We start from the raw sequence: 13,279 nt of genomic DNA, 5'->3' as shown, positions 1-13,279 counted from the left end.
CAGCCAAATCAGGTTGCACAGGTGGACAAATGTTTGCTGTGTCTCCCAGCATAGTCTCAATAGCACTGATGTGATACCAGGAGATTGGCCATTACACAGGTAGTAGGACTGATATCTGCTCCTTTCTGCAAGGAGAAATGAATAAATGACCTCCAGCAGGCTACTGGTGTATATGTTTCTGTCCAGTTAGTAATGGCCTGGGGAGGCATATCCTTGGACCATCATCAGGCCTTATGCTGGTGCAGTGGGCCCTGAGTGTGCCATTTACTGGCCAATTTATTCCCCTGACCTAAATCCAACTGAGCACCTATTGGACATTGTGTATCTGACACCGCAAACTACTGCCACAGACTGTCCAGAAGCTGATGCCCTGACCCAGGTCTGGGAGGAGATCCTCTCGGACACTATTCTCTAAGACTGACTAATCAGGGACATGCCCAGACTTTGTTGGGAGTACACATGGGCATGCAGGTGCTATACACACTACTGAGTCACATTATGACTTGCTGCAATAAAATTTATACAAGTTGGATCAGCCTGTTATTTCAATTTCTATTTGACTCCAACCTTTAGTCAGTTGATAATTTCGGTTTCCATTGACCGTTGTAACATCATTTTGTTCTCAACAAATTATACAATGTTAATTGTAAATTGTAAATATTTTTCAACATGAATATTTAGTTTATCAAGATCTGATGAATGATTTAAGTGTTCCCTAAATTTTTTTTGAGCAGTGTATGTTCAGTCACGCAAGTCAAGGTACATTGTATACCAAAGTTACTTCACTGTGACATAGGTGCGTCACAACAGAAGGCATTCTACACTTACGGCATACCAAAGGTTAAAACAGAAACCTTTTCACATTCTCTGATCAATATGGTATTGCTGTTGGCACCACTGCCACAAAGCTAGTGTCAACAACATGGCTGTCACTTACATCTGTAAGAATCCTGATTTGACCTAGAAATCCCGATCTCAGTTCTATGAAATAGACAGAGTAAAACATATGGTTCTATTAATAAGTAGGCAGGGCTTGTAACTTAGAGTGTAAAATGTTTATTGTTGAATTTACAGTAACTTACCAGCAACAATTATCCTGTAGTTGCTGTAATAACTACCACAACAAAATTACTGCAATAAAAATACTGTATGGAAATGTTACTATCAACTTTTTTACAGAGTTACTGTTTCAACTCAACAATTACAATTACAATTGAAGATTTAACTGCACAAAAAACTTTATATTTATATTGTATAATTTCAACTATACAGTTATACAGAACAATAATTGGCCAATCAATCACTGTCCAAATGTAAATAAAACCAGTTGTTTTAGTTGGCCATTCTTCTATAATGGTCCAATGTATCGCAGTTAGGAATACATACTGCCTCAGGTTAAAATTCTGAAGTCTTGGTCCCACAAGATTCCTCAGCTCAGCTCCCACCTTTGGGATAAAAGAAACAGACAAAGTGGTTGTAAAAAACAAATCTGTACGATTTATGATAAAACAGGCAGCCTTGGTTGCTCAATTAAAAAAAATAAAATGAAAAAGTAAAAGATATCATAGGATGTTGTTTTGGCAACTGCAAATTTGACATTTGACTTGCTATTTAAAAACACCTGATGTAAACGTGCCTTTGGTAAATTATGGTAATATTTTAAATTCAACATGTAACCTGTTAACCTTACTCCCCGCACGGTTTTAAGTATGCAATGGAGTTGTGTCAAAGTTGTGTCAAACCTGTGTCAAGTTATGAGAGATCTAATATCTCACTTGTGGGAGCATGTAGTGGAAGGACGTACAGTGAGAGGCTACACACGTTTTCAAGGTCAAATCTTCATTTACCGTCCATATGTTATGGAAACAGAGATTTTGCAGATATTCATATCAGTGACTTGTATTGAGAATCTGCTCCTTAGTAATCACCCTTTCCAACTGAATCAGATGCTTTTGGCACTCACGTGTATGAGGCAGGTTCAGATATTGGCATAGATGAAGTCAGAACATTTCAGTGATCTTTTTATAATAATAACAATTATCAGATGAGGACATTTCTAAAGTTTTTGGGGCTTTTATCTGTTCTCTGCATGTCATACAGAGCAAATGAGGATAGCATACTCAAGAGTGCAGTCTCAAAGTAGTGCTATACTAGGATGCCATTTACCATCTCAAGTATGGTCTGATAAACTACATTCACTTGTTTTATTGTGCAGGCAGAAAGATTTCAAAGAATTTAGGCATGCAAAAGTGTTCTCTAAATTACAAGCAGACTTAAAGGAATCAGAGGAGAATGGGACTGTAGTATTAGATGAGACAGTAGTCAGAGGAACATTGTATTGCATTGCTGGAGATCATGTGGCCTCATATCAGGCACTCACAATATTTCTGTAGGTACTGCATAATAACCCAATCTGAATTTCAGGGTGATGATCCAAATCTGTGCGGACCAGGGCTCACCACTGAGAGCTACAAATCTGCTGTTGATCACCTCCAGACTGAAAATACCGGATCACCAGATGTTGAGAGGGCAAAGTTCGAGTCAGTATTCAATTATTTGAAGTACTTCAATGTCTGTCAGCCAGGTTTGCCACCTTGTCTAGAACATAACATCTGCAAAGGTGTTTTGTCTTATGATGTTACACTCTAATCTAAACAATCTAAAGTATTTCATGAAGAAAAAGTCATGGTAAACTTACTTCACTTTGAATCACTGCATTAAACAATTAAAATGCTGCACCTCTTACGGTTCTACAAAGCCAAGTGGGGTTAGCCCTCAAGCAGCTTAACTGTCAGGACATGCCATACAGAATTGGAATTTTCTGAGACTGCTGCATGTCATAATTGGCGACAGAGTAAAAAGTACAGCAGATGATGTGTGGCAGTTGACTCTGAAGCTGAAAGACATTGTTGACAATGTGCTTGCAAATAGGCACAGCTATTTCAAGAGACGTGCAAGGAATTTGAAGAACTTCTGCCTTACTCTTTCTGAGAAAAACCAGATGCTGTAGGCATTCAGTGGGATCAATTGGTCAAGCTGTCCTGCAAATCAAAGGATGTTCAATTTACTTATACAGTGAAGCCATTCAAGATGGCTTGGCTTCACTGAGACCAACACAAAGGTCACAGTTGAAATACTGTATAAGGGAACATCAAAAAAGGACAATCCCTTGTCATAGGAAACATTGATACAGTGGAGTTTGAACTAGTGCCTATTTTGATAAAAAAGGACACTGTTAATTTTTTTGTGTCAATGTACATTGACATCTTTACTTAGTTAGGAAACACAATGAAAAGATGCAGTGTCTGAACATCAGTGACTTGAATGATTTCTAACCATTTCCATCATAGGATGGATGGATGGATGTCAAAGGGTTCAATTGAAGCACAGTTATCACATTCACATTCAACGAATGTCTTGGGATATCATTCTGGTGTTAATTGAGCTTAATGAGGATCATATCCAGTGCCATTATTAAGGTGTTGCCAGACCTCCCAGTCCCAATGCTAAGTAAATCAGAGAAAACACTACACTCATTGGGGATGGAGAGCACTAGGGATTTTAACTTCATCCAAAAAAGGATCCAACTAAGAAAACTGGTGGCTGCCTGGTAACAAACCAGTTGGTTAATTTTTACAAAAATTCAGTTTTTTGTTTTATAGCACAGAACATTGAAATCCACAGCCAGTCAGCCTTGACCTCTCCAGTCTCCTCCTCACTCTCCTCACTCTCTGGCCCTTTTCACAAAGAGACTCTGCATTATCGCATTTCTCTGCCTATGTTTGTACACACTGAAGCAAAGAGCTCTGGTGAAAAGCTACACCAGTGTATCAGTTCATATAGCACACCAGCGCTGTAGATCCAGAACAGTTGTGACGGCACACATAATGACATTGACATCTGGGTGTTTTATCATGTAAGTTGCTACCAGACACTACCAGTTACCACATTACAGTGAAGGATCTGTTGGATCTGCTGTCAGACTGTTAATACCATCAGTCAGACACACTCCCGATCCGGTCCTCCGGCTTTTCCACACAGAAGCCATCTTGCCGCAGCTGTGGCTCTGATACTACCTCCAGCGGTAAGATGACAATGCAGTGAATTGGTGCATTTTCCTGTACTGAAAGGGCAGTGTGGATGGGGCTACTCTCTCTTACTTGCCCAGCCACTCGATCAGTGTTGCAGATGGGGTAGACAGCTTCCAGAATCCAGAGGGGAAAAGATCAAGCCTACAGTTATGGAGAGAGATGATCTGAATTGTTGTTTCTGAGCTGATGAAAGCTAGTACTTCTGTAAACAAGCCTCCAGAAAAAAATGGTTGCCAATTGTCAACAGTTATTGCAAGAGATCATAGAAGGTGATTCGGTGGGAGCATGATATTACTCACTGGTCTGAAAGTTACAAGCTCAAGTTTATTATGTAAGCCTTCAGCTCCAAGGATAATCATGCTCAAATGGGGGTCAGAATGACTCAGAGGAAGTCCCAGCTGAGAAAAGCAGCAGCTGTTTAGGACACTTGTGGTTGCATAAAGTTGGGACATGAAATTCATACCTGTGAGTGAAACACCAAAAGGTAGAAATGGGAGAAGAAAGAAAAATGAAGCTTCTAACTTCAGCCCAGGTGAGGTAAGTGTTAGGGTTAGGGGTTAGGGTATTTTAACCTCTTGTGAATTGCACCTACAACTTCCAATGAAAAGAGATAGACAACAACAGAACAGATCTGCAATCCGTCATGGAGGAATGGTCTTTTGTGTTCCAGTAGATTGGCATGACAGTCCACTTTCAAGAGCTCACTGGGGTATCACTAAAAGAAAAAAAAGGGTCGGCTCCTTTTGAACTTTATAGCACTTTATTTGTGTTGAGAAGAGCAAACAAGTTTTGCAGGCAGTCACCAAGCTGTACATTCTGAGAGGACAGTTAGAGGGGTGTTGAAATCTTTCTTGTGACACCATGCATTATTGTGTGTTGCAAGTTTATATTCAGTTTTTACTGAAGGAGCCTGAGCTACACGACAATAGTAGGACTGATAACAAGTAGCAGCGAGTCAGCCTACAGAGAGGAGATTCAGCATCAGACAGAATGGTGTTCGGATAATAATCTGGAAGCCTCAAAAACCAAGAAACTGATTGTAGATTTCCGTAAATCCAAACACACAGAACTCTTTGCCCTTTACATGTACCGGGAGGAGGTACAGAGAGTAGAGACCTTTAAGTTCCTTTGGGTTCACATCTCTGCCGACCTCACCTGGTCCACACACATCTCACCATGAAAGCCAAACAGAGACTTTACTTCGTCAGGAAGCTAAAGCATGCTCACCTCCCTCACTACCTGCTGACCAACTTCTATTGGTCAACGATAGACAGCCCTCTGACCTGCTGCTGCAGGTGTGGTTCTCTAGCTGCACAGCACAGGACAGGAAGGTCCTGTAGCAGGTGATGAGGGCAGTGGAGCGTGTGGAGCTGTATTGCTAAGGACCCCACTCAGTGCAAACCTCCCACTACCACCCTTCACACACCTCATTTATATACTCACTTGAATTTTTGTGTATTTATCTTGTTGTATATATTTTACTTTTGTTGTATATATTTGTACTACTTTTATCTATTTTCATACTTGTTCATAAATTTTAGTTATTTGCCAAACAAAGATCTGCTATCTGTGTTTTGTTGTTTTCCAAACAATGACAATAAACATCTGTTCTATTCTATTCTAGTCTAGTCTAGTCTAATGTAAATACATATTATATGGAATGCACGTCATGTTTTAACGTGCTTGTTGTGGTTCTTCCCAATTCAGTGGTGTTTTATCCTCCATTGAAGTGTAATAGATTCGTCATAGCAAGAACTAGTGCTTCAGTGGGATTGTCTTCTCCAAACCAAATCGAATGTATTTGGACACGCAGATAACATTTTTGGGCTGAAAAATGTTTGTAAAGATTTCACAAGGACAGAATGCACAACAAACGTGTGCAGAACAGCACTTGTTCTTGCCAAAGCAAAGGAGTTGACAGATGAAACTCTGAGAACTCTGAGGTGCTGAGAAGAGCCATAGGTAGCAGTTTTTAAGACTACTTTTTGGATTGTAATGACTTGATTTCTGTTCATTATTCTCTACTTCTTGTTGTCTTGGTGTACTTCTTCTTTTCTCAACCTCCTGCTATGCCTCTAGGCAGTTCATGCTCAGTGTAGACAGCAAGGGTGTGAATGACCACATCCCCACCTTTATCTCCACCATCTGTTTGATGTTCATTTCGGGCCCTCCACAGCAAAACACAGTGGGTCCCAGCCTTCTTCTTCACCATCGCTACCTTCCAGTGGGTCCTCGCCTTCGCCTTCGCCTTCACCTTCGCCTTCGCCTTCGCCTTCGCCTTCACCTTCACCTTCGCCTTCGCCTTCGCCTTCACCTTCGCCTTCGCCTTCGCCTTCGCCTTCGCCTTCGCCTTCGCCTTCACCTTCGCCGCCTTCTAGTGGGTCCCAGGCCAAGGTTTCAAGCAGAACTGATGAAAGTGCACACTTTAGGATCCAGTTTACTGGGCATGTCTGTGTGTGAGACTCTATCCCATGTTGAGCACCCTCTTTAGTAAAGTCTTGACTCAATGACTGTTACTCTTTATCTGTTAACAGAATGTGTAAATTCACAAACAGTTTCTTCAAGTGTTTGTAGTGATCACCTGTACTACTATGGTAAAGAACATAACCTGTGAAAAATAAAGTAGCCAAAAAAACGTACCGTTATATCATTGTAACCATATTTTTTCACAGTGAAGTTCTGGCAACCACAGCTGTCAGTATTTTCACTTAAAATTGCATAGAATTTTATTTTACAGTGACTCACATGCCTGTCTACTTGATACCTGTTAAAAATGTGCAAAACTATATTCCAGAGCCTTGATTCCTTCTCTGAACCTGTTGGCATCATTTGCTTCACTGAACCACTGTTTACCATAAATTAAACTCCTACAGACATGGTATGATGTTTAGGCGTTGTCATCATTTCACTTGATGGCTCAAAATTGTTAGACTAGCAGAATCCTATCTGCAAATAAAAAAAAAGCATTAAATGAATTAAAGCTTTTTAAAGCTTAATCAGGAGCTGTTTAAAACCGTTAACAGAGCAGTTCAAAGGGAGACACTGTGGGGTGCTGCGCACAAAAACAGACGATCGCCTTTTGGATCAAAAGTTGGGAAAAAGAGGACTAAAATGAGTCCTTGATCAGCCAGGTAGGCCAACTACAACATGGAAAATGCTTTCTACATTATATAAACCAATTTAAGAGACTGGCAGAACATTCAGAACCAAGCAAAGCTGCCCAGGTCAGCTGACCTACTCTTAGCCTACCGTGAGAGATTGCCCAGCCTCCAGCCTATGTGTCTGCTAACCTGTTTATAACTTGCATGTCAAAAAAAATTAATTGTTCAGCCGCAGGCCAACTAGAATACAACAATGATTAAGGGAAAGGTCTGAAAACCTTCACAACGCAAAGTTCTGAGTTTAGCTGTTCAGAAAGAATGTCGAGACTGTTCAACAGGCTTTGATGTTCTTGGCATGATAGCCTCTAAAGGGTTAATGGTAAAGTCCTGTTTAAGTTAAGATATACATTTGAATCCTCCTGTATTGATACAAGCTAGAACAGTGGAAATTTACGCTGTTCCTTTTCTCCCACATCATTGTTAATACATACAAGGCTGTGCAATATGACATTTAATGTGATGTACTGTATGTGCTCTGTTGTTGTTGTTTTGTGTGTGTGTGTGTGTGTGTGTGTGTGTGTGTGTGTGTGTGTGTGTGTGTGTGTGTGTGTGTGTGTCGCATTAGAGCTCTTAAGGATAATAGTTTCTCATCTGGACAACATTTTGCATCGTCCTTGGGGAGAACAGGGGTGATACCAAACAGGAAAAGGACCCCGACCCGCCAAGACCCAAGAGATGGGCTACTTTTGTTGCATGGATGTGGCTTGGGTATGTACGTCTGTCATGGACCAGAAAAACGCAGACATGTAGCCTTAACACAGTCAAACAACACAAACTTCTTTTTACCTTCTTTTTAGAGAGTAAGAGTCTACAGATGAGAGTCACTAAAGTACATGTAAGTGCTTTAAATGAATCCCAGACTCAGACATCACAAAAATCACATTTTAGCCATACATTTATTTTGTTTACAAATAAAAAGGATTATTTATCATTTAATATTTTACTTATTAATATTTCATATTTTGTTGCATACTTAATTGTTCTTTGCACAAAGGTTCTACACAAGAAGAGAAAAATAACCAAATATGAGCAGGTACCTTTTATGATTCCATTATATAATTAAAAATGCAATTTAAAAGAAGGCCGTTCACTGTGGAAACTTTCGATTATTCATTGAATTTGCAGAAAATGTGCACATATTGACATTGAAAATGAATTAGACTGCTGGCCATCCCACATTCCTGCAGAGTTGGCAGCTTTGATTTTCCCAGCGGCACGTTGCTGAGGTGAGTGTTGAATGAGTTTATAGATTAAAAAACTGCATGGCTTGGGATTCAGCGCAATCATCTATATTAATGTAAATCTTTTAATACAGCAGTTAAAGACATAGACAAAGTAGTGAAGGAAGCACCAGGGGGCAGCAATCCATTGGTTTGTGCCAAGTCTCCATAAGGAACAAAATATCTATATTCTAGTATTCTAGTTAATTAAAAACCAAAAACCAAAGAAGGACTTGAATATCTGAGATGGACAAAAAGCTGAAATCGATTAAATTGTGCAATGCGGGGATTTATGCATTTCTTAATGTCAGCTATTGCACTGTTCGAACATGACAGTGTTAATGAGTCTCAAGCCTTATGATGTTAGATATAGACAGATATACTGAACTTTACAGCCACTCACCGCTATTTATCCTTGACAAGGCATCCGTTCAGAAAAGTGGACTAGTAGTACGACAGAGAAGCTGATGAGATCCATGTCAGGTACGACCCCTGGTAGAAGTTGCGAGATGCAAAAGAAAAAAAAGAAGGGGATAAGAGAAGAAAGGAGGACATCCTCTGAAGTGAAAAACAAAATGACCTCCTACAGAAATGACAGCTAAACATTTTGTTGGCCAGCCTAATAGATTTCCATTATCACTGGATGAGAGTCATGTCTCTCCTCCCTCTCTCCATCTGTCAGTCTGTCTCAGTGTATCCCTGTCTCCCCCTCTCTGTCCTCGTAAGTTAATCTGTCTGTTTCTTCTCGCTCTCTTTACAATTAGCAAGCCACCCTGCCGTTTCATAATTTTCTCTGAATTGTTGTAGTTTTATCTGGATGACATGATACGCCTGTTGTGGGTTCCTTTGGTCGCCCTTGCATATATTTGACCTCATGAAGAAAAAAATAACTGTACGGAAAATCAATTCACTGTTTTTAAAATATAACAATGTCAGTAAAAAATGGGCCTTTTTTTTAATCTATTTTTTTTTTTTTTTTTTACTAGAAATCACTTGATTTACTGGGCCATTATGTAAAATACTATTGTATGGTTATTACCAATAAGCCTTAAAAAAAAAAAAATATGTGGACTAGCACATTTTTAAAATGAGCAAAATCTGGAATACAGACAGAAATATAACGTCAGTTTTTCAGTCTGATCACTCCCCATTATTTCCCATTGAGCTTTACACAAATGTTGTGTTTTTCACAGTAAAATTGGGTGTTCTACATATGACAGTAACAATTTCAATAAAGGACTGTTCCTTGATGTATGGTAAATCATCCCTCTGGTAGGAAACCATTTTTGATATCGTGGTTTTTTACAATGATTTCTACAAACAGGCTGTCATGATAAGATCAGGCGATCTGTCTTTATGTCTGCCGGCCTGCGTGCACTTCTTTGGACTTTGCACTCAGTGTGTATGATCGGAGTCTTCCTTAAGGCTAGATGGATGTATTACTAAAGCTATTAGCAAGCTAGTGCAGCAGATGTAGTGCACCCAAAATTTGGCATTCATCATAAAGTACCACAAAGCACGCAGCCTGTGAGCCCAAAAAAATCTATGGCATCAGCAATAGCCTCCTTTGGCGGTTGGTGTCAGCATAAGTCACAGCTGGAGTAACTGTTATGCTGGCTAGCCTTTTAGACTGAGGTACATTTGTGACAGCTGTTTTGTTGGGTTGACATGATGGTGACATTTTTGCATTTACAAGAGTAGATAAGAGATACGAGAGTGCTCTGAGCAAACTACCAGCTAATGCTAGTTACCAGCTACCTAGCAGCAACAGTTATAGGGATGTGTGCAGTGTAGAATGCTGTGTAGAATGTGCAGTGTGTATACTTCCAGAATATAGCTTGTTTTGCTGATTTCCACAGCATAGCCCATACTTAAATGAGGCCCCTGTTGTCGCTCATTCCTGGTTGTAAGCTGCAGAAAAATTGTAATGTTACACGTGCATAGGTTGTCAAGCCAAAGGCGACCGTGTTTTGTCATCAGGGCCCCTCTGCTTTGAAACAAACTGTTGAGTTTGAGTTGATTCTGTCAATCCTGCTTTTGCTTTATCTGTTAAAACAATCTATAACTTAAGGTGCTATTATTATTAGCAATATTATTTAGGGGAATACCCCCCACCATCATAAATGTTCCATTTGTCTGAAAAAACTGAACTGAAGTTGGTGAATTGACCATTGGACGGCTGAGGAATAACATGATGGTCACTCCACACAGAGATTCTTTAATCCAAAATAATGGCAGTTGAGTTCAGCCTATTTATTGGCATTCTTCAAAGAAGAACAGATGAGCTCAGCAGTCTCATCCTCTGTGCAAAATGTTTAAGTTTATGTATAATCCAGTTTACAGCCTGCGGTGGTGTTTGCCAACCACAAGCCTTTAATTTTACTTACACAGATGTGCAGCTCAGAGCAGAGGCTAATGTTAGTTCAAGACTTTAACCTGGCAGTCGGTCATGAGAGTATATGTTGAGTGTGTGCATTGAACAAATTACTATGTGGACTATATGTGACTAATGTGAGGAATTAGTGCTGGGAGGAGACATATAACAAGATGTCACTTTATGTTTCCGTTTAATTCCTTGCCTCTTCAAACTAAACTTTAAAAACATGTAGGCCTACTCAATTTTATGGTGAAACATTTTCACACTTGTAATATTGAATACATTTCTAAGCTATCACATCTTTTAAATCACTTGAACTGATTGAGATAACAAGATCAAAGAAGTTTAATAGTTTAGTAATTTAATATTATTATGTACTAAATATTCATTTTCAAAGTATATGTAAGAATTAGCCTATATTATAGGAATAAGCAGAGAGACCAGGCAACAGCCAACATGTGTAAATTGTAATCAAGCTCAGTGGTAAACTGGAGAGAAGGAAGTACAAACCAGGTGCGCTAAAGCACAATGAGAGAAAAAATAGTGAAGGTTTACTACCTACTTCTGAGTTCTCACATCTTTCTTCTCATCTTGACCGTCCTTGAGGAAAAAAACAAGGAAAAAAAAAACAAAAACATCTAGAACAATGATGGAGTGATGAATAATCAATCTCACATTACTACCGCTAGCACAACTGGCCTGACTGTGGTTAGCTAGAGGAGGATCACGTTTTAGACAGGAGCCTTCATATTTTTAAAGGGAACTTGTTTGAATGATTTTGTTCCATGGGGGACAGTGGATTACATTCAGGTACAGAGGAGCTTTTTTTTTTTTTTTTTTTAATTTAGCTCAGAGTTTACTTAATTTAAGTCAATGATGAAGAATACTGATCCGAAATAAGTTACTGTAGTGACAGAAATTGATCAGTATTGATACTCTAACCTCAAATACATTGATAATAACTGACAGAAAATATTAAGAAATCATTAAAATATATGGTTTGTTACTGAAAATGCTGAAACATTTTTGTGAAATACAGACAGGGTTGGATTTTTAGTCATTTATTTTGGTATGGCCAACACAAATAATCACCACTTATATTCATAAATATTAAGACTCTTTCTTATTGTAATATTTATAAAGCCACAGAATATCTTTTTTGTGTGTGTGATATACAGAAAAACTTGCTTGAAATTTCAGTCCTGAGAGCTGTAATGTAAAGCTGGATGACTTAGCACAGAAAGAATTGAAAAAAAAGAACAAAAAAAGTTGAGACAGAGATATCCTTACCTAATCCTGTATATGCTCAAGCTTCTTCCACTGGGCCCTATATTTTACTTATCAGTGCTATATAGGCGTACCACTTTGGACACATGTTTTTAGTGAAGGGAACTCAATTTACTCTATTAGTTGCAATAAGGAGTGCTTTATGTAAAACATGTATTTAAAAGCCTTCTCAAACAATGTCTTCAAGAAAAACCAGAGCTATGATGACTTTTAACTGGCCATATTATATCGCCTTATTCTGTTCCTTACAGTGTTGTGTGTTTGGATATTGTTACTGAGAGTGGTGGAAAGGGAAACTAGAAAGGCAAACTTCAATTTCTGATTTAAATTGTTTAATTGTTTGTTGCCCAAATTGGAATTAACTCTGAATGTACCATTTATTAAGTGTTGCCATTAAAGCTTTGCTAGCGTACCTTTGTACAGCCCTGTCTTCATGATTTCAACCACAGACAAAGGTCAGGTTTCAGAAGAGGAGTCTGACTGCTCATTAAGTTTACAGATGTCTGCTTCAGCATAAGTGACATCACAAGCATTAAAAAAAACAAATGTTAGCATAATATTATGATCAATTAAGATGAATCTTGGAGGGTTTTGGCGTTAATGCCCTCAACAGATGTAGATAAAGTGATGCACAATTGATTGGTATACCCTTACATTGTTTTGAGCTTTGATCAAAAAAGTAGACAAAAATACCAGTAAAAGAAATTGAGGAAATACATTTTGACATGCAATGCGCTTACATAAAATGTACAACACAGTACATTCATACAATGTATAAGTTCATATCAAACGTTTTTGGTATTCTCTCACAATGTGCAGTGTCCCGTAGTTCTTTTTTCGATCAGTAGAGGTTGTTTGTCTTCAGCAGCTCTTCAGCAGGAAGAATGTGTCATGTGGTTTCTGCTTCCCTGCCTACGAAAGTCAGAGCACGTGCAGAGAGCTCCGACACACAGGAAAACATCCTGCAACAAAGTAAACATGAAAAAAAAGTGAACATCTGTGTCACACTGTGGGATGACAGAAACTTCTCACCATGGGAACTGTGTGAGGGTAACGCGGGGTTCAGACAAGACTCAAAGAGCTGGACACACACACACACGCACACACACACACAGAGTAAAGGGGAGAGAGGGAGAAATCTGC

This window comes from Acanthopagrus latus, chromosome 22 (genome assembly GCF_904848185.1).
Source record: "Acanthopagrus latus isolate v.2019 chromosome 22, fAcaLat1.1, whole genome shotgun sequence".
NCBI classification, from domain to species: Eukaryota; Metazoa; Chordata; class Actinopteri; order Spariformes; family Sparidae; genus Acanthopagrus; species Acanthopagrus latus.
Note: the sequence above shows the minus strand (reverse complement) of the source record.